The following is a 22,918-nucleotide window of genomic DNA, read 5'->3' as shown; positions in this document are numbered from 1 at the left end:
CTGACAGTGGGGTGTTAAAGTCTCCCACTATGACTGTGTTGCTGTAAATCTTCCCCTTAAAGTCCCCCAAGAAATATTTTATATAATTAGGTGCTCCTATATTGGGTGCATAAATGTTTATAAGGGTTATTTCCTCCTGTTGGATTGATCCCTTTAGTATTATGTAGTGACCATCTTTGTCTCTTGTTATGGTCTTTATTTTGAAGTCTATTTTGTCAGAAATAAGAATTGCTACTCCAGCTTTCTATTGCTTTCCATTTGCATGGAATATTTTACCCCATCCTTTCACTTTTAGCCTGTGTGAGTCTTTTGCTCTCAGGTGGTTCTCTTGTAGACAGCATATATTTGGGTCCTGTTTTCTTATCCATTCAGCTACCCTATGTCTTTTGAATGGACCATTTGTTCCATTTACATTTAAGGTTACTATTGATATCAACTTATTTAATGCCATTTTCCCCCTTTATACTGATGTACCTTTCTCTCACTATTCCTTCTTTTTCTTAAAGCAGTCCTTTTATCATTTCTTGCAATGCTGGTTTGGTGGTACTGAATTCCTTTAGCCTTTTTTTGTCTGGGAAACTCTTTATTTCACCTTCAGTTTTGAATGATAGCCTTGCTGGATGAAGCAATCTTGGTTGCATGTTCTTGCTTTTCATTACTTGGAGAAATTCATGCCACTCCCTTCTGGCCTGAAGAGTTTCTGTTGAGAAAGCAGCTGTCATCCTTATGGGAGCTCCTTTGTAGGTCACTGCTTGTCTCTCTCTTGCAGCCCTTAATATTTTCTCTTTGTCCTTGACATTTGCCATTTTAATTATGATGTGTCTTGGAGTGGGTCTCTTTGGGTCACTCTTGTTTGGAACACTCTGTGCTTCCTGAACTTGTGTGGCTTTCTTCTTCACCAGCATAGGGAAGTTTTCTATCATTATTTCCTCCACCAAGTTCTCTATCCCTTGCTTTCTTTCCTCCCCCTCTAACACTCCTATAATGTGAATGTTGTTTTGCTTCATGTTGTCCCAAAGCTCCCGTAGACTGTCCTAATGCTTTTTAAGTGTTTTTTCTTTTTGCTGCTGATTGTGTGATTTTTCCTACCTTGTCTTCTAAGTCACTTAGTCTATCCTCTGCTTCATTGAATCTGCTTTTAATTCCTTCCAATGCATTCTTGATATCAGATACAGCATTCTTTATCTCTGTCTGAGTTTCATTTATGGTATGTATCTCTTTTTTCATGTTTTCACTAAGGTCCTTGATCTTATCATCTAGCTTCTTCTTCAGTTCCTTGAACATTTTCATAATCAATACTCTGAAATCCATTTCTGATAAGTTGCTTAACTCCATCTCATCAAAGTATTTTCTGGAGATTTTTTTTCTTTAATTTGGGGGTTGTTTCTTTGTCTCCCCATTTTGGTAGGTCTTAGTGTTTGTATCTATATATTAGATATATTTGCTGTCTCTTAGTCTTGTGGGATGGGATTTTGTCTTGTGGGTCCAGTGGAGGGAGCCCAGAGGTGTGTTTTCCTTATACTTCTGAGCTCTTTGCTCTAGGCGTGTCCCTCTTGCAGGTGTCCCTTTTGTGGTCTCTTTATGTTCTCCTGTTGTGGTTGGGTCTAGATTGTCATTGATCAGTCCTTGGGAGGACCCTCCTCAGGTTGGCTAACTGTGTCTCAGCCCCAACCTTGTCGTGTAAGCTGTTGTATGGGTGCTGTCAAGGGAGGACAATACACAACTAAACTTCCAGGAAACAAGAGGTTATCATACAAAATATCTTGACAGTCACAATGAAAACAACCCATGTGAAAGCAGAACTGGGAGAGTGAAGGGAGAACACACACAAACACAAAAAAAAAGTTTAAAAAAAAGAGAGAGAAAGAAAAGTAACGCTTAGAGAGAGAGAGATGTATATTGTTGTTAATAGTGGTGAAAATTTAGAAAATAATAATAAACTAAAATATAAAAAATAGAGAAGCTACTGGGAGATAACAGAAGCAGAGAAAAGATTCTAAAAGAAGGGCCAGCATAAAATTAAGGGAGAGAATAGGAATAGGATAATAGTTGAAAATGAGAAAACAAATATATAATAAAAAGAATAAGAGAAACTAACAATCAAACAAAAAGACAGGAAGATAGAAGGGAGGATAACAAAAGAATGAAAGAAAAGTAGAAAGAGAAAAAAGAAAAAGAACAAAAAGTTATGCTGATGGAAAGACAGGAGAGAGAGTGATATAGCCCAGGCAGGGAGGGAGTCCAGTAAGAGATTTGGTGGGAACTATAGAAGAAAGCAGTAAACTTGGTTATAATGATAAAGTCCCAGTCGTTAAGCAGGGATATCAAGAAAGTCTTGATAGTAGAAGCAAGGATAAAACAAAATAGTAGAAGCAAGGATAAAGCAAATAACCAAAACAAAACTAAAAACAAGCTAAGCAAGACTAAATTCTTTTATAAAAAAGAGATAAAAATTTAGTTAAAAAGTTAAAAAAAATAATAATTATAAAATTTAAAAAAGAAAAAACAAATTTTCTCCCCTTTCTCTCTTCCTAATGAAAAAAGAGAAAAACAAGCATGCAAACAATAAACAAACAAAATAAAGCAAAACAAAAATAAAACCAAACCAAACCAAAACAAAACAAAAACAGAAGAAAAAAAGAGAGTCAATCAGGTGAGTTTCTTCTGGGCAGCTTATGTTGTCTGTGGCTCACTGTTTTGTGGGCTGATTTTCATTCTCCTGGGGGGAACTTGTGTATCAGCCAATGTGAGGAGCCGTCTAGGTTTGGCTCTGGTGTCCTTAGGTAGATGGTTGATCTGAGGCTCTTTGTGGACCACCTCCTCTTGTCAACTATTTTGCAACCTTGTAGTTGCCTGGTTTGCTCCAGAGCCTTCTGTAAAGTCTTTAGGGTGCAGGGTGGCTGGTGTAGCTCAGGGTATCACTCCCCTTAGAGGTGTCGCTGTCAGGCACTCACTCTGCGGGAGTTAGTCTCTGCTCCACTGCCACCTCTTTAGCCCCTACCCTGTCCTCTTATTCTAGTCCCCCAGGCTCTGGCCTGCTGCAGCTTCAGATTGATTTCAGCCTGTTGCCTTTTCTGTCTGGGCCGTTTCAGCAGCCTGGGCTCAGTGGGTTCGATTAAGAACACATTCTGGTGAGCCCTTTGCCTGCGCAGCCCCCAGCAGGGGTTTTCAGCGTTTCCTCCAGTTCCCAAACAACAGTCCCTGAGAGTCTTATTCTTATAAATTTCTCCTGTGAGCTGCTCTCCTTTCCCCCTCAGGACTGTGCCCTGCGGGGGTGTCTGGGGCCTCAGGGAGCGAGATCTGCCCCTTTCCTGTTGGGGGCGGTGCTCCGGGCTACAGGAGAGGCCACCAGGCTCCGCCCCTCCCTGCTCAGCTCTGGCTGGCTGGTCGCTCCAGGCCCCCCCCTCAGACAGTCTACTGTGCAGACCCCAATCCCAGCCTCGGCTGGTCTGTCTGCGCAGTGCACACTGGGAAGGTGGGTGCCAGTTCCCTGATCAGACTCACAAACACACAAAGCAACACACAGGCAGAGAGTCCTCCCTGCAAGGTCCCGCTGCCCGCGCACCAAGGCACCCAGGGGAGGGGACCCAAAGTCAGCTCCACGCAGCTCCCCGCACCGCTGGTCTCAGCAAAGCTGGGGCGGCTTCATGAGCCATCACGGTGCCCCTCAGGGCTGGTCCCAGATCCCAGCCTCTCCGCACCAGGAGCTCAGGGCGGGGGGCTCCTCCCCTCCCCCGCGCCACGCAGATTCAGTGCTTTCTGGGGCTCAACACAGTGCCCCACAGGGAGGCAGAGGGTCCCGTGTGCGGCTGCTCAGCGCAGTCCTCTGGTCCCTTATCACTCGGGTGCCACACACTTTGGGACAGCCTTCCCTATGGTCGGCACCCCGAGCATTAGATGCAACCGCCACTAGCAGCTTTGTTTCCTAGGAAGGCGCCGTCCGCCATTAGAGGCTTTGTTTCCTAGGAAGGGGCCGTCCCTTCCTCCGGGACTCTCTGTTCCCCTGGGTCCCTCTGCCCTGTGCACGGGGCGCTCCTTCCCCTCTTGTCGCTCAGGGTGTGGGATCCCCGCTTTTGGATGGGGGTCCGCACTCCTGAGGGGAGGGAGCTTTGCAGCCTCCAAGCATCTGGGCTCGGCGCCCAGCACCGGCTTCAGGGGGGATCCCCTTTACTACACCCCCCTCTCTTACCGGACTTCGTGATGTCTCCTCAGCGCTCCCCACTCGCGCTCCGTCCACTCAGGTAGGTTCCTCTGGTTTTTCCAAGCTGGCTCCGTAGGATTTTAGGAGGAAATCGAGTCCGTGGCAGGGAGCGGGGGTGCTCTGCAGCTTCTCACAGGGTCACCATCTTCCCCTCCCTAAAATCTTTAAGATATTTGCTAAGTCCCTCATGTTTAGAAATTTTATAGTGATAATTATTTATTATTATTATTATTAATATTATTATTTTATTGAGACTGGCTCTCATTGGATCCTTTCAACTAGGAGACTCATTCTGCAAAGCTTTTGGTTATTTTAATACAATGATAGTCTATGGCTTTTTTTTGCTGTTTCTTTCTATCGTTATTATTTGATTCTTAGAAGTGATTTCTAATCGTCTCATTGTTTCCTCATTTTATACCTTTTGTCTTTGTTTCATTTTGTTTAAAATTTTAGGAAATTCTGTTTTTAAGATTTGATATTTAAATAATTTTTATAATTTCACTTTTATATTTTAAGTGCACTTCTTGTTCTATAATTTAATAACTCTTAATCCTTTGATCTAAATGGACATTTTCTATTACATTTCTGAAATTAAAACATAGATTCTAGCAATGTTTTCTCTTATCTTCTAATTTTGTTTTATCATAATTCTGCTTTTCTATCATTCATTTTAGTCTCTCTAGTGCTGTCAGATTTCCTCACATGTCCCTTGTTGGATTTTCAGTTATATTTACTTAGAAATTCTTTATTTAGGACTTGGCAGCAGTTGGGTTGTCTGTCAATCTGTAAATGATGATCAGTTATTGGCTTATGTCATCAGTATCTAGAGGCCTTTTCCCTATAGAAGCTCAGTTTTTCCCTGGAATAGACTTCCCAAATTCTACATCTCTTAGTCTAAATGCAGGTATTTTAAAAGTCAAGAAAATAGGGGCAGTTTGGCTATCTGTTCCTTAGGGTGCATTTTTCTTCACTTTTTCAATTCTATATGTCATACCCATTTTTTGCTTCCTCTAGAGAAATCAAGCTAAAAAGTGTTCTGGATAAGATATGACTATGCCTGAGAGGAGACTGGGGAAATTTCAGTTTGAAAGTTGGAGGGGAAGAAACTTATAAGCCTAACCAGTATAAATACTGATGTCCCTGTTTTCCTACATTACCTTATGCTTTGAATTATTTAGCCTCTGCAATTTTCTGCTGGGCATATTTTCTTGATTTTCCTTTGGGGTTTGTCTTATATGAATCAAGATTTTAATTCATGCTCTTCTCTGGCTCATACTTTCTGGCTGATGAGTAGGAACCAGCACTGTTGTGTCCTTTCAAAGGTCAAGTTGTGTATCATTCATTGCAGAATCCTCAGTACTCAGAACAATTTTTGAAGCATAGCAGATTATGTATTAGTGCACAACAAATAGTCAAAATATGAGATTTTGTAGTCTGTGAGGTTTTAAGCTAGGAAAAAAGTATACTCATGACCACATTTTATAAAATTTATTATGAATTAATTTCTCCTTTTTAATATAATAATAGATTATCTGACTATGATATCAAATTGAAAAAATACATTTTTCATAACTATATTAAAGAAGTAAATTTATCTAAAATGAAGAAACATATCCTGTTATTAATATTCAAATGCACAAATGGCTTTAAATTATGAGAAATAGTAAAATGATGTATTTTATGCAATCTCCAAATAAATAGTCTCTGTGCATAGGTTAATATCAGAGAGAAATTCAACCAAGTTTAACTAAAATGATTAAATTGTTGCAAAACTTTATTCAAAATAAATATAAATTACTTAGAATCAATAATAAAAAAACATGTTTGCTGGTAAATCAGCAAATAGTTGATTTAAAAATAAAAAAATAAAGGAATTATGGAACACAACAATAAATTCAATACAAAAGTATGATACAATGACATTTTGATCCAATGAGTCTAGATATCATGAATATTTTAGTATGAAGAAAATTATCAATTAAAAATTATGTTTATTATTATTTCAAAAAGGATATAGAATTGAAACCTGCACTTTAAGCAGAAATGGAGGGTCTCACTAAAGACATAGTTGAATAAAACAGCTTTATTACTCATAATCAAAGACAAAGATGATAAGTAAAATATATCTGGGGATTTTGCTACTGAAGAAATCATGATTTAAAAATCCACAATTTTAAAAAAGTTCCAGGCTGCTTTTTTGCACAGAATCATTGGACAGAAGCCAATAATGTCAAGTATATGGAATATACCTACTTAAAAACAGCAAGTAAGATATTTCATAGAGTGTTATTGAATAGTGATAAAAAGTTTAAATTGACTTGGATTATAGCAGAGCCTTGTGGACATAAAACTGAGTGAAGTATAACAAATAAAATGTCAGTGTATTTAATGGAGTGCCACAGGGATCAGTGTGAGGGCTGATCTTATTTAACAACTTAATTAGTGATGTGGTAGATGGAGAAAACAGTATGTTAATGAAATTTGTAGCTGATATCAAATTGGAAGTTTTGCCAACACCAATTAACATAGCAAAATTATTTTAAAAGGGGAGTTGTAGAGGTTAGAATTATTAAAAAGAAAAAATAAGTCATATGTATAATTTGTTAGAATTGAAATAACCAAAAATCTTTGAGGGGAAAACAACCTGAATAATGCTTAGATCTAAAACAGTGAAAGCAAAATGAGAATATAAGAGAAATTTACAAATCACCTTAAGTAGTAAATAGAATTTGGACATTTTACAGAGTGCAAATACTCCAAAATGTATAATACTTTTTTTTTCAAATGTAAGCTTGATCAGCCAATTTCTGTATTAAAGTACATAAAACAATATAACTAAAATGAATCTAATAGTATAAATAATGCTTAAGTTTTATGGAATTTATGTCTATATGATAGAAAAGTTAATTGGAGGAAGAACACATTAACAATTAAATAAGTTTAATATAACCATTGCAATGTGATTTGAAGTTGGAAAATAAATATAATTGCATGAATAAATGGTTTAGTGTCCACATCAGTAGAGTTGACTTGATAGGAGTCCCAGTAGTTCAATTTGCCAGAATAGAGTTTTTAACATATAAAGATGCATAATTCAATGAGAAATTATAGAAAGATTAAACCCTTCATTTATTTATTTATTTACTTATTTATTTATTTATTTATTTATTTATTATTTTTATTTATCCTTATTATTGATGTCCCCTTTTTTCCCCATTGATCCCTCCATCCTGCTCCCACCCCCACCCCAGACTTTCACAAGTTACCTAAATGGATATGCAGAGTGGGAGGTAAGATATGAAAGTAAGGAATCCAGAGTACAACTGGTGCCTGGAGGTAAATTTGGAAGTGGTCTGCACATAGAAAGTACAGGGGGTGTTCCAATAACATTGTTTCATTCAACATCATTTGTTTATGATGTTGATGAGAAATAAAAGTTGATTCCCAACAGGTCACTGTGTGGAGTTGCATGTTCTCCCTGTGGATTTTCTCCTGGGATTCTGGATTCCTCTCATATCCCAAATATATCACATGCACACGTTGAATTGGCTTGTATCAATAGTCCCAGTCTGAGTGAGTGTGGGTGTCAGTGATAGACCCTGTGATAAAAGGTGGCTCTGTGATAGAAGGACATGCTCTCTAGGGTGGGTGTCCACTTTTGCTCTGAACAGGAATCAGCAGGTTGGAAAATAATATTTTGTTATTTTTTTAATTAATCTTTCTTGAATATGTATACAACTCACTTTTTTTTTCAATGTTTACTATTAGAAGTGTTTGGGTCTTTATTAGAAGTTTAGTGATTCCTTTTGTGACCAGAAATATGCTATAGGAACTTAACTCTTGTTTACATCAATCAGCCTATGGTAAAATTGGTAATTATATGTCATTTTGCTTAAAGTCGGAGATTCCAAGAACCTATCAAGGATGTTAAGTGATGACTTACTGTATCTAAATCACTAAACCTGACAGCATAGACAGATAAGAGAAGAGGTCTGAGTCCTGGGACACTCCAGAGTGTGAAGGTTAGGAGGTGTGGAGACACCAGAAAATGAAATTCAGATAAGGAAGAAAGTTTGGCTCTCTAAAAATAAATTTTCATTACAAATTATGGCAAGAATGTGTGGTACCCTGCTGGCCTGGTAAAAAAAAGGAAGAAGAAATGGTCAAATTTGTGGTTTCAAGTTAGAAATGAGAAAGTAGAGAGAGCAATTATAATAAATGTTAAATGTTTTTCTCTAAAAATGGGGGTAGCTAGGTGGGTACAAGAGGACTTTACAACATGTTGCGACATTACAGAGTGTTGTATGATAAATGGAATAATTCCCTAGAGATGGGGCATTTGATAATTTAGGTCAGATAATATACAACTGTTGGAGCAGGGACTTTTTGTATGAGACAGGATTCAGTGGACATGGGGGGAGAAGAGAGAATATATGGGTTAAAAAATTCAAATTTGTTTTTATGTATGAAAGTAAGAATATGTGGATATTATTACCAAAAGTTAAAATGTAGCAGAGTGTTGGAAGTTTGAAGAGAGACAAGGTATAATATCTCATATAGAATACAAATAAATAAGGAAATGTGACACAATTGTTTGCCATATAGTACTATATTTGGTGACAGGAATTTAAGTTCCAATCAACAGGGCTTTGTCATTTTCTACAGTTGTGTTTAACTGCCTGGGGGCAGATTCAGAAAGAGTGGGTTTAACCAGGAATGTATGAGGGCTGGTAGAGGCATCTGGAAATTAAGAACATATTCAGAACAGTTTTTGCTATATTGTGCCAGGAATTCTAAGCAACATAAAAAGAATCATGACATGATAGAGTCAGGCCTTCTGTATTCCAAATAAATCATGTTTTTGTTATATATGTGCATGCACATGTATGCAGTAACAAACATAATAAATATTTTGAGTGTTATTCAGAGCTGAATCTGTTTTTTAAGGCTTCATACCAATACCATAATTTATAATTCTGCACTGTGCTTGTTATTAGGTAAAAATTCCAGGGCCCTCAGATATATACTGTTTTCTCTTTTTAAAAAATTTTTTAAAATTCATCTTTGTTGATTTCAGAGAGAGGAAGGGAGAGAGAGAGATAGAAACATCAATGATGAGAGAGTCCTCATTGATTGGCTGCCTTCTGCAGGCCCCCAACCAGGGCATGTGCCCTAGCTGGGAATCAAACCATGATCTCCTGGATCCTAGGTCATTGCTCAACTGCTGAGCCACACCCGGCCAGACAGATATATACTGTTTTTTCCCCACCACCACCCAACAACCCAAATAGTTTACTACAGAAAAATATCTAGCAGTTCTAAAATGCAGATGCCCTGTATAATTGCAATTCTAAATTTCTGTATTATTCTTGTATCCCTTGCTGTCAAATAAACCACATCTCACATATGAATTTATTTGGGACTTTGTTAATCTTTTGTAACATAAGGGATGGTTTTGAGTGACAGAGAAAAAATAAAAACTGGCTAGTTCAATGCATTGGAGTTTCCTATGGGGTTAATAATTGTTGGAATTGAGGTAGCAGAGGGAGTGTTTAGGAAGAAAAGTGGTTTCAGAAGATAGGGATCTGTCTCTATTTTGTTTGGTATTTCAGTTTGTTCATTAAATTTCACACGTGAGTGAAATAGCAGACAGACAGCTCTGAGCAGTGAGGATAGGGGGTAGAGGGATTGAGGGGGAAAAAAGGGAGATGAGAGAGAACTCAGGGAGTTGTACAACAGTGTGGTGATTTCGGGTGTGGAGGGTCATGGGCGGAGGTGGTAGAGGGAATAGAAGGGATAAAAGGTGATGGAAAAAAGGACAGAAAATAAAATCTAAAAAGAAAAAAAATGAAGATAGGAAGACGGTGTTTGAAACTGAAGGGGCAGAGTTATTGGTAATGACAATATCTACAGTATAACAATGGGGTCAGATGTCAGAGAAGTGTGGTGGACAAGACCATTGGAAAGTTCAAGTACCAAGAGGTGTTAAAATTAAGTGTGGAACTGATACCAGACTTGAAAACTCCCCGAGCAGGTAAAGCCATTTAAATCATGTAAGCAAAACTAAATCTAGCTTATTTCAAGAATGTAAATCAAACTTAACTTACCTTATTTCTTGTGAATGCCTCTGATAATTATAAAATAAACTTGTCTTTCTAAATAGTGGTATAAAATAATCACTTTTAAACAATCTGCAGCCTTCTGAAAACTCCATTGCAATAACCAATCATTGTAAAATTTAAATAACCTCTTCATCTTCACTTTATAAGCCCATGAGATTCATATCAGCTTTAGATTTGTAAGCTCCCAGTTCATGAAATGTTCTTATATGCACAAGAAACTCAAGTACCATTTATTGATTTGGTGGTTTAAATTTTATTTTTGTATTTTTGACAGAGGTTAGATTATATAGAAAGGATCAATTATAAGGATATTGAAATCACCAGAATTTTCACAGCAGCTTTTTAAAAGCAAATTAATTGGGGTGACATAATTTAATAAAATTATGTAAGTTTCAAGTGTGCAATACTATAATACATCATCTGTATACTGCATTGTGTGTTGGCCACCCAAAGTCTAATCTCCTATCACATGTTTCACCCCCTTTAGCTTTTCTGAGAGTAATAATAAACCAGGTGGTTAATTTTAGGATAATTAGAAGGAAGGATCTAGTGTTTCTTTTTATGACTGCAACGAAGAAGAAGAACAAGGGGTAGAATCTAATGGCATAAGTTTCAAATCAGGGTGTGCGATAGAGAATATGGAAAATCATTTATAAATGACAAAGACTAGCAAGGAGATCATGTATGGAATAAAGAATGCTGCAGAGAAAGCAGATACCATTGGAAAGAACTCTGGAGCAAAGACTGCTTTAGGGGAAAAGCAGATTTTTAGTAAGAGAAAGAATTTGAAGGAACTGTTCTGAAAGGAATTTGAGAATATAGATAACTTTGCTGCCAGCGGCCCAGGAGTTACAAAGGATTCAGGAGAAGGGTTTGAGGAGTTGAAGATGGGCGAATGATATGGAAATTGTAGGGAATGGGCAAACTTTATGATGGAGGAAACTTTCTTTGGAATCTTGGACTTCTTGTGATAACTGGCATAAAAAGGGACTATATGTATGATGGGATTAGACCTCATGGTCTCTTCAGTACATGTAATATATAGCTATATAATAACGTATTATATTTGTAAGGAATTTTGTATATTGCAGGGTTTATCCTTTGGGAAGCCAATTCTTAGAGTGAGATCAGAATACACAACATTTGATCCCTAGGGGTCAAAACCTGTGGGAATGAGGGGAAGGAGACAGGATTGGGTAAAAGGGGCCATCAAATGCCTCAGCTGACCCCATTCTGACAAGTGGAGCGGGATGATCCATTAACCTTACCTAGAGTTGGGGAGGACAACAGACCCTCGTTTCCCTCTTCACCAGGCGTTGGGTGTGGGGATGAGCCGGGAAGGGGGTGTGCCTTTGACCAGGCAGTTGCCTTCTCCTGGGCAGTAACTGAGGAGGACTGGCAGCTGAGGGCCTCAGCAGACAGGAGTTCTCCCAGAGGGCACACCCTTCGTTCAGAGGGAGACCTGGGTGGCAGGGCAGGGCATCGGGCACACCTGATGGCCCCGGGTATTGCCCTTTTGCTCCTCCTGGGCGATATGAAAAAGGCAAGAGAAAGGAAAACGGAGGAAGGAGTACTTATCATTTGTGATTCCCTGTAGGCAAGTGTCAAAACGATTTACATCTTTTCCATTGCTTTTGGGGTTTGTATAACAGAGACGTCTCTTCACTGATAAACGTGTTGTTCAAATACCATTATTACTTTATTGGGGAAAATACTAGGTGAAAGCAATTAAAAATGCAACTCTGAAAATTATTATTGTATATTTATACTTTCACCAAAATTAAATAAATTATCTGAATATTAACTTTGTTTATTGTAAACACAACTCAGTGACTTAAATTATACACTTACATATTTTTCTTTATTAAGTTTTTAAAAATTTTTATCTGATTCATAAAAAGCTATTCATCCATTGGAGCTTCTATCTGTTGGTTACCATTATAACTATTTTTTGCAATGCTAAAAAACTCAATTGAAAATATCTCTTTAACAGTAATAATTATGTTAGTGAATTTCAGGTTCTAATTGATGGTAAAATTATGGTCCAAATCCGACTTTATATTTGCACATCAGAATTCACATCTTTGACAAAAAAACAAATAAAATGCTGAATATCCTGGGCAGTGTATCATTCTGGGGCTTGCAGCAGACATTAGACTGCTATGTGTTTGTATATGATTGTGTTTATATTGTATGTGTTTCCTAAAAAACTGGAACATAAAAATCTAGAGAGATGGATCGGAAATGTTTAATTGTTCTAAAATACAAAGAGAAGTACATTTATTCATTTCTTCTTTTCTCTTCAATGAAAATAGCCTTTAAAGTTAAAATTGCTTTCAGAATTGCTGAAAATATTATAGAAAAAAATAACATCAAGTTTAGTTTTAAATTATCTATGGAAGGTGAGGTACTCATCTATCAGAGTGAATTAACTTTTCAGTTAAACGAGTCCCCTTTAATCAGTGGTGTTTTTGAACATCTGTCCAAGTTGGATGGTTATACATTAGAGTTTTAACTCTGCCTACAATTGAGATTACAAGCTCATAAAAAAGAGATCCTATGACTATGTCCCAAAGACTCCTTTTTTTCTGAGTTCAGCTTCCCATGTTCCCTTTGCTTTAATTTTTCTTACTTGAAGCTGGTTCTTTTTCGCTGGTTGATACACACAAAGTGTTTTCCCATTAGTCTCAAGCCCTGTGAATCAGCCTGATTATTAAGTTTTACCTTCTCTTAGTTTACTTCAGATGCAAATTCTTCTAATGTGCCTGCAGTTTGCCCTGTTATTTTGAACAGAATTTATTCATTTGTTAACCACATACTTACTACTAGCAGTGACAATTATTTCCCTCTGGTTATGGAAATGATGGTGTGACCATAAACCTTGTGATGCAAAATTCCTTCCCAGTGAATTTTAGGTTGATGGGTCCTGACGCTGGACAGGGAAATTGAAAGTAGAAAGGATTTTCCATTTGTTTTGTTTGTTTGTTTTTAAATTTTATTGTTTAAAATATTACAGATGTCCCTTTTTCTCCCCAATGACCCGTTCCACCCCGTTCCTTCCCCCTCCCCAGTCCCTCTCCCCACCATTGTCCATGTCCTTGGGTTGTGCATATATGCACATAAATTCTTTGGTTACTCTCTCCCCCTCCACCCACCCACCCTCCTCCATCCCTCTGACATTCATCAGTCTCATCTATGCTTCCATGTCATTGAATCTATTCTGTTCATCAGTTTATTAAGTTCTTTAGATTCCACATATAAGCTAGATCATGTGATATTTGTCTTTCGCTGCCTGGCTTATTTCACTTAGCATAATATTCTCCAGGTCCATCCATCCTGTCCCAAAGGGTACGAGCTTCTTCTTCTTTACAGCTGCGTAGTATTCCATGGTGTAAATGTCCCACAGCTTTTTTATCAACTCATCTACTGATGGGCATTTGGGCTGTTTCCAGATCTTAGCTATTGTAAACTGTGCTGCTATGAACATAGGGGTGCATATATTCTTTCTGATGAGTGTTTCAGGATTCTTAGGATATATTCCTAGGAGTGGAATCACTGGGTTTTTAATTTGTTTTTCTTACCTACTCACTTTTGAGATGATACTGTTCACTTTGATTTATAATTGAGAATAACAATATCAGCAAAATACTTTGGGTGTTGTCACTGTTGCTTTAGCTTGGGAAACATTTTTACTAATAGAAATTAGGACTTATTTTATAGTTCAAAATCATGGTCAAAGTTTTGAAAGATTCCCTTCCAATATCCATATCTTTTCCGTGTAAGAATATTGCTTTACTATTCTTTAAAATATTATAAAATACACTTGTGAGGCTATGGACAGGAGCTAATCTCCACTGTGGGGAGAAAATGTGATCCACTGAAAGAAGGACTGGACTGAAGACCTCATAAAAGAAACCCAGACTCTACCTTTTATCAGTGAAACTCTCAAGCTTTGTTGTTACTGATTCAAATACATGAGCTACCCTCCTGATCTTAGGTTCACTCACGTATAAAATGAGAACAATAACATCTAGCTTATTGTTATGAAAATTCTCATAAAAATAATATATGTTAAAGTGGATAATGCATTTATCTTGTCACTCAATAAGAGATATATTTTAATTTTTTTCATTTCTTTCATATGATGATAGCTGAGTAACCCTATTAAATATGATTTAAATGCTAAAATATTAAAAGTTAGAGAATTAAGAGATAAAAACACTGATAGTGCAGAGAAAGGCATTGAAGATTGAGGATAAATCTAATTAAATCATGCAGTAAAGTACTTAGGAATATGAGGGGAAATTATGAGGCACATGTAATGGCTAGAAAAGGGGAGGAAAATACCTAAACAGGGGCATGTCAAAGAAAATAGGAGAATTCAGAAGACAAACTTAAACATTAAACTCTTAAAGGATTTTTAAATAAATCAAGGCACAACTTTTTCTTTGTGCCAGGCCCCTAAACTTCTCAATAAAATAATTTGCCAGTCAGAAAAATAGAGAATTAAAAAATATATATTGTCACATTATCTAAAAAGTAAATTTTCTCACTGTTTTCGGAATTTAAAAAAAAAAATCTTCTGGAAAACCTGTCACAAATAACACAAAAAGACAAGTATGGCTTTTCTTTCTTTCTTTCTTTCTTCCTTTCTTTCTTCCTTTCTTTCTTTCTTTCTTTCTTTCTTTCTTTCTTTCTTTCTTTCTTTCTTTCTTTCTTTCTTTCTTTCTTTCTTTCTTTCTTTCTTTCTTTCTTCTTTTCTTTCTTTCTTTCTTTCTTCTTTTCTTTCTTTCTTTCTTTCTTCTTTCTTTCTTCTTTCTTTCTTTCTTTCTTTCTTTCTTTCTTTCTTTCTTTCTTTCTTTCTTCTTTTTTCTTTCTTTCTCTCTCTCTCTCTCTCTCTCTCTCTCTCTCTCTCTCTCTCTCTCTTTCTTTCTTCCTCTCTCTCTCTCTCTTTTTTTTTAACTTTTTATAATTTTTATTTTTGTTTAAAGTATTACAGATGTCCCTTTTTCTCCCCAGTGACCCATTCCCCCCCGTTCCTTCCCCCTCCCCGGTCACTCTCCCCACCATTGTCCGTGTCCTTGGGTTGTGCATATATGCACATAAATTCTTTGGTTACTCTCTCCCCCTCCATCCCCCCGCCCCCCTCTATCCCTCTGACCTTTGGTCAGTCTCAGCTATGCTTCCATGTCATTGAATCTATTCTGCTAGTCAATTTATTAAGTTCTTTAGATTCCATGTATAAGCGAGATCATGTGATATTTGTCTTTCACTGCCTGGCTTATTTCACTTAGCATAATATTCTCCAGTTCCATCCATCCTGTCCCAAAGGGTACGAGCTTCTTCTTCTTTACAGCTGCATAGTATTCCATGGTGTAAATGTCCCACAGCTTTTTAATCCACTCATCTACTGAAGGGCACTTGGGCTGTTTCCAGATCTTAGCTATTGTAAACTATGCTGCTATGAACATAGGGATGCATAAATCCTTTCTGACGAATATTTCAGGATTCTTAAGATACATTCCTAGGAGCAGAATCACTGGGTCAAACGGCAGCTCCATTTTTAATTTTTTTGAGGAACTTCCATACTGTTTTCCATAGTGGCTGCACCAATCTGCATTCCCACCAACAGTGTACCAGGGTTCCCCTTTCTTTCTTTCTTCTTTCTTTTTTCAATTCACACTTATTTTGTTTACCTGTCAAATGTGTTCCTTAACCATAGGCCTCTTCTGCAGCACCAAGTGGCACTGCATGTGGAGGTAATGCCTGCAGATGCTCTACTTGTCAGGGCTGCTTTCAGAAGATGCTTTCAGGGTGTCATTCCCTGGCACTAACTTATGTTGTGATATTTTCTGCACGTTGACCTCACAACCTGCTTGATATGCAGAACACTTTGGTCTGTCTTCAAAATCTGTTGCTAAGAATGCCCTTGTCTCATGTCCTCTCACTTTATACAGTGTTGGAGTGGTAGGTGCATTACTCTTGTTGATAGGTTTCTGAATTTCTTGATAGGCTCTATGGATTTGTATGCTCATTTTGAAATACAGTTCAGTCCTTCAGCTGTCAATGACTAAGCTCACTGATACACATTCTCGAGAGGAAATACTGTGTTTAAATGTATATGCTTATTTGAATTAGTGGAATTGCTCCATTTTTTATTACTTTAACTGTACATGCTGATGCCTGAGCCCCTGGATGTACTTGTTTAGAAGCAAAAAAAAAATAGATACTGGGAAGCTAGTACTTCTATATCTATAAAATGTTTTGTACAACATTTGGTTATCCCTTTGATGTGTACTGAACCAAATCACTATTGTTGAAATTCTTTCATTTTTTAAAATAGTTACTTAATGTTTTAGACTATATCATGTGTGTGTGTTTTTATATTCATTGTATTTTAGTATATTTTCTTCTTTTAAAATTCTACTATAGCACACCTTGGGTTTTCTTTAATGCTATGATATTTGTCTATTTATCCTAATCACTTACATTGTACTTGCATGTTTTCTAAACATGAATAAAACCTGCAGATGGTGTAGTGAGCTAGATGGAGGACTGAGTAAGTGAATGAATGAATGAATGAATGAATGAATGAATGAATGAATGAATGAAACAGATTGTTGAATGGATATATCGAGGCCTATGTTGTTCATCATAACACTACTAAGTCAGTATTTACCCCCTTGGGTAGGCAATCTCTACGTGAGTTATTCTAAGTATTTGAGATAATATCTAATTTCATGTTACCCTTTTACCATCATTTTAATAAACAATATTTTGAAATGGTTAGTACAAATAGCTTTAGCAGAGGCTTTGAACTACAGGCAACATTTGTTTTCTGCTTAGGAAGTTCAGCAGGCATCCTTTTGGCTCTGAAGTCAGGTGAAAATGTCTACCCTCTTAAGGAGAAATGCAGCTGGAATTCATGTAGCAGTTAATATAGGGCACCACCAATTTAATTAGTGTAACCACTTGAGTCCTGCTGAATAAGCCTAGTACATGGGGTTAATCACTTATCAGTGGGAAAGGATAAGGCACATGCAGGTGCTGCGCAGTCAGCCAGTGGGGGATAATCCGAGTTAGGCTCTCTACCGTGCCCACTGGGGGGCAGAGCCAGTGAAGCATTCAGCAACTGAATTTCCTGGCTGCTTAAATGACTCACATACTACTCAGGACAAATTAGCCTTAAGGATTTCATCTGCAATTGTTATTTAAATGAATACATCTTTCCTTCTCCCCTTTCCCTTCCTTCCTCCCTCCCTCCCTCCCTCCCTCCCTCCCTCCCTCCCTCCCTCCCTCCCTCCCTCCCTCCCTTCCTTCCTTCCTTCCTTCCTTCCTTCCTTCCTTCCTTCCTTCCTTCGATGGATTTTCTTCCAGATTTCTAAAGGCATTCATTTTACTTTCTTCATTGTCCTTGTAAAGAAATAACAGAAGACTCTTGTTGACCCCTAGAGGAATGTTAAATAGGGCTTTTTCATTGGTATGTAATTCCTAGCTGTCACCAAATGCTTATATAGTACAATAAATTTTAAGTACTGGAAGACTACTGGATTTCAAGAACCTTAGTTTAATTCTTTTTTATAATGTACCAATTTTAGAAACTATGGCAGCCTTTTATATTTCCTAAAGCATTTCATTGAGAGTGGTATGGCAACTGGGGCAGTCTCTGAATAATCAGGAAAAGCTACTTGTCACATAAGAGTAAGAATTATAAAGCTGGCCAACTTCCGAATAGTTATCATATATAAATACTAACATAGTCAGACATCGTGATTAATTTTAAAAGATTGGTTTATATTTGATATAGGAATTCTTTATGCGAGAATTACTAAACCCACTATGGCTAAATATATATCATTTTAAATATTAGTATGCAAGATTGGCATGCTTGAGAGCTTGAGGAAAATCATGAACCCTTAATTTTCACTACTGTATACATTTTATCAATCTTGGCTGTGAGAAAGAATTTTGTCTATGTGATAATTTTGTCAAGAATAGATAATTAATTGGAAATAAAGCTTGTGATGATAAGTGTTAAACCCAACTAACCTTTCATTTAGCTCCTCTTTGACAGAGAATATTGCCTATAATTAGAAAGATTTTATGTCCTGAATATGATACACAGTCTTCCTGGTTTTTCTTACTTTGCCATATGAGTAAAGAAGGATTCCTTACCCTTTTTGACAGCATGGATGAACCTGGAGAGCATTATGCTAAGTGAAATAAGCCATTGAGAGAGAGAGAAATACTATATGATTTTACTTATATGTGGAATCTATTGAACAAAATAAACTAATAAACAAAATGGAAACAGACTTATAGATAGAGAACAGCTGTCAGAGGGAAGGGGGTTCTGGGTGAAAAAGGTGAAGAGATTAAGCAAAAAAACCAAAAAAAGCAAACAACTCATAGACAACAATATGGACAGTATGGTGATTACCAGAGGAAAGGAGGGTTGGGGGAGGTAAAAGAGGGTAAAAGGGGGATAAATGGTGATGGAAGGAGACTTGACTCGGGGTGGTGAACACACAATACAATATACAGATGATGTGTTATAGAATTGTACCTCAGAAACCTATATAACTTTACTAACCAATGTCACCTCAATAAACTCAATTGAAAGAATTCCTAGTTAAGTAATGGAATTTCTCATTTGAAATAAAAATGAATTCAGGTTGATTTTCCAATATCCACTTATCTGCCTCTCAATTGTAGACATTAAACCTGACCTCCAATATTTCCTTTCAATCTTTGCCCTTCTAATCACGTCCCTGGTCCCTGTAGTTACATGTCACCAAATGACTGACTGGGAACAGGGAAAAGTGAATAGAAATAAGGTGTGTCACTTCTGAGAGGAAACATTTCATTGCTGATGCTTGATTTTTCCACCCCCCTTTCCCTGCAACTTCAACTGAGAAGGTCATGTATTATCGTCAATTTACTTACAGTATGGTGGAGCCTCCATGAGCCTGGATAGCTGACTCACTACTGAGAAAGCTGTTATCTTGGCCATTTTCCAACCTAACAACAGACATTAAGTTCTAAGAAATAATTTTTTTAATATGACTAAGCTGTTGAAATTCTGTATGCATGTTGCTACAGCACACCCTATCCTATTCTGACTGATAAACAATGAATCTCTATTAAAATGAAGCTTTTTATTCTACCTGGAAAAAAAATATGGCATTGTTTTCACAATTAAAATTTTATCTGGATCCATTTTAAACTGAAAGAAATGTGACTCCTAATTTTATTTATTTTATTCTATTTTATTTTTTTTAGAGCTGTATATAGTTAAGCATGTCAGACATTTTCTGCACTCTATTGCTTATAATATTAACTTCCTCGGAATGTGACAGAAAATAAAAATGCTTCATTAAAAATCCTTTGCAATTTAACTTGCATGTACAAGCTTGTTATTTAACTCTACTTCTTATATATTTAGCTGAAAAATATCTTTGATAAAATTAAGCAGATTCTTAGTGATTATTCACTAGATGACTTTAATCTCATTCATTCATTCATTCATTCACTATTCACCAATGTTGTTTTTTCTTTTAAATATATCTTTATTGATTTTAGAAAGAGGAAGGGAGAGGGAGAGAGAGAGAGAGAGAGAGAGAAAAACAACATCAATGATGAGAGAATCATTGATCAGCTGCTGCCTCCCGCACTCTCCCAACTGGGGACTGAGCCCAGACCTGGAATCGAACCTCGATCTCCTGGATTATAGATCAATGCTCAACTGCTGAGCCAAGCCAGCTGGGCTCACCAATGTTTTATTGAGATCCTCTTGTGTATGAGGATGTATCTGTGACTTGACATAAAACAGTAAAAAATGTTGACAAAATTTCAACTTCATGTGCTTTGTGGCAAATTTGCCTTTGCCTACCAAAGCAGTGCCAAGTGTAACGCAAGTGCCAGAGAAAGAATGCCCACATTGCAATCACACGTATTTAGGCAGCTTGAAGTCATCCATTTCTCCTCACTTGTCTATTAAAACAAGATTTTTTTTCTATCACTGCATCTCCATACGTGGAATGAAAGCATGAAAGCATTCCATGTATCGGAGAAAACTCACTGATCCTTGTAGGCAAGGTTTTATAATCAGGAGTGGTAGATATGGTTTTGGAAGGCTTTCAATAGTTATTCATTTTCTACCCATCACCTAGGAAAAACTGAAATTATGTATTAAAACATGCTTTCAAGGGTATGTGTTACTACATTTTGAGTCATTTCCTGACATTCCCTTCCTTGAATTTAATTCAAGTTATCACTTGTGTATAATGCTTCCAAGCCTTTTATCATCTTAAATCCCTAATCTCATCTTGATGTGCTCTCTCAGGGGAAGCTTTGTTTAAACAACAAGGTAGAGCTAGTATTCTTTGCTATGTTGCCAGTGTCCCCTGAGTATACAGTTACCACAACACTAATATTTATATGAACTTATTTATCTGCTTAAACCATTTTAGTTTACAAGAACATTAGAAAAACACTTTTTCTAAGTTGTCTTAATGTTTTTTTGTAAGAAGAATACCTAAACACAACTGTCAGTTAAATACCATTTGGAATAATTGCTTGATTCAAGCTCTGGTTATGTTAAAGGTAAAATATCATCTGGGTGCAATAAATTAAGAAGCCACAATTAATCATACATATATAGAATCTCTAACATAACCAAAACACACTTTTACTTTTACCAAGCCCTCTTGTACTTTACAAGGTTCTAAAACTGGGGGTGGAGAGAATACATATTGCAATAATAAGATCTGGAACTTGCATTCTATCTTATAGTTTTGCATCTTTGAGAAAATCATTTCTCCTCAATTTTGTGTTCTGCCAAATTGGAATGGTAATAATAGTATCTAACTTGCATACTAGAGCTCATAATTAGATGAACAAACATATGTGAATCAAACTTTACATATTAAACATACATTGACATATATAAACATTCATAAAATTTAGAAGAATGTATGTGTATATAGAACACTAAGGAATAAAATATAGGAGTGAGCAAAAGTACCTTTACAGTTGTGAATACATGAAACACATAGTTTATTCTTTTGTTATTATTTAGTTATTACTTATTGTATTCATTGTTTGTATTATTTGTATTATTATTGGTCTTATTTCCTATCCTTACTTATTATTTATCTTTTAGGTATTGATGCAGCTAATTTAACTTACCTTTGCCCACCCCTGTATTATGTAAATTTAATATTACTTTCACTCATGTTACTGCTAATTCCAACATATCTACTTCTATAAAAATTCTAGTAATATTTCTATCAGTTATTACATATTATATATGTATATTATACACACACACACATCCAGGACAAATATTTTAATGCTCTCCCATCACTTGCTAAAGATAAATACCTTTTAGGTAGCCACTTACAATATTTTTGTGGCTCAGTTGGTTGGAGCATTGTTCCATAAACCAAAAAGTTGCAGGTTCAATTCCCAATCAGGTGACATACCCAGGTTGCAGTTTTGATCCACAGTCAAGACAGGTGTGGGAGATGTTTCTCACATCGATATTTCTCTCTCTCTCACTCTCTCCCTTCCCCCTCTCTAAAATTAATAAATATATCATAGGGTGAGAATTAAAAATAAAATTTGTTTTCAAAATTAAATTGCCTTCTCTAAGGATAAAAATTTCATATGTACATGAATTATAATGTTTAACTAGAATTTTCCCTTGACTCCATTTGTGTGAGTTTTTGAGGAGAAACATCTTGAGCAATTTGTATATGTCAGTGTCTCTAATGATTTTTGCTAAAGTCATATGGAGACATGACTAAGGAAGGGAATATACTTTCTGCTTGATACAGTCATGCCTGTGGGCAGGAGGCCTATTCTTGCCATATGAATTTCTCCATATTGATACTGAGGGTCATCATGACATGATAGCTGGATTCTTTCAAAGGAAATGATCCAAGGTGCAATGCTTTTTGTGATAAAGCCTTAGAAGATACACACTATTTTTTCCTCAATTTTAATAGGTTATACATATCAGCACAGCTGAGTGTGAGATGATACTGAAAAAGCACGTAAGTAACAGGAAGTTAAGATCACTGATGCTAGCAGGCTGGTTACCTCAAGGGTGGAATTATTTTTAGCACTACTGCCACCATGGACAACAAAGTCTTTTATTTAAAAATTTATCTCTATTGTTGAAAGATATTCCCTTTTCTCCCATTGGTCCCCTTTACCCAGCATTCACCCCTGCCTACCCCCCCCCCAGGCCCTCTCTACACTATTGTCTGTGTCGATAGGTTATGCATATATGCATATAAGTTCCGTGATTAATCTCCCCTCTCCCCCTACTCCCCACCCTGCCTTTCCTCTGAAATTTGTCAGAATGTTCCATGGTTCTATGTCTCTGTATCTATTTTGTTTATCAATTTATTTTGTTCATTATATTCCACATATGAGTGTGATCATGTGATACTTTTCTTTCTCTGACTTGCTTATTTCACTTAGCATAATACTCTCCAGTTCCAGGAAAAGAAACCATCAACAAGACAACAAAATCTTTATAAACATACCGATACTGTAAACGTTAAATATAAATGGAATAAACTCT

This window comes from Miniopterus schreibersii (assembly GCF_964146895.1).
Source record: "Miniopterus schreibersii genome assembly, chromosome: 2".
In the NCBI taxonomy this organism is placed as follows: domain Eukaryota; kingdom Metazoa; phylum Chordata; class Mammalia; order Chiroptera; family Miniopteridae; genus Miniopterus; species Miniopterus schreibersii.
The sequence above is the reverse complement of the archived record's forward strand: the minus strand, read 5'-3'. Positions refer to the sequence as shown.